Source organism: Microtus oregoni, unplaced genomic scaffold (assembly GCF_018167655.1).
Source record: "Microtus oregoni isolate MIOR12 unplaced genomic scaffold, Mior012 000048F_ref0000485, whole genome shotgun sequence".
NCBI lineage: Eukaryota > Metazoa > Chordata > Mammalia > Rodentia > Cricetidae > Microtus > Microtus oregoni.
The window spans coordinates 3912873-3913494 of record NW_024543222.1 but is presented as its reverse complement, the minus strand read 5'-3'; positions in this window follow the sequence as shown (position 1 = coordinate 3913494).

The following is a 622-nucleotide window of genomic DNA, read 5'->3' as shown; positions in this document are numbered from 1 at the left end:
GGGGTGGGGGTGGGGGATAGGGGGGTGAGGTGAGGGGGGTAGGTGGGAGAAGTGGGGGGTGCCCCTTCTCTGAACTTTGGACTGACCTGTAAATGGCCAATAAAGCATGAGCTTGTAGTGTGTGTGTACCTGGTGCAGAGCCGGCTTCAGCCAGCAGGGGCCAGCAGGGGGAGCCATAGCAGACAGCTTGCCTGACAGAGAAGCTGCAGCCTGCTGAGGGCTTCTGGTGACTTCTGGGCAAGGAGGCTGAGGGGAAGATGCTAGGGGCCTAGAGGTGGGGTTGGGGGGACCAGGGACAGAGTTGGGGGGGCCAGGATGCAAAGGGGTCACCCTTGCTGAGGTTCTGACCTAAGAATTGGCAAACTGGCCAAGCTAAGGTCCTGGGTCTTGATGTGTGACCCAGAGCAGGACTGTAGCTTCAGAAGCCGTGGCCAACTCCTAACCTCTGCCTCAGACTGCCACCCTCCCCTGTACAGCCTTTCTGGGTAGATTCTCGTGGCTCCGGAGCACTGGTTTGCCTAGCCTGAAACATGGGCTGAGGCAGAAGTTTGGGCTCTCCTGCACTCCGTAGCCAGGCAAAGGCGAAGCAGGCGCTGGGCTGAGCTGGGCTGGCCAAGAAGCA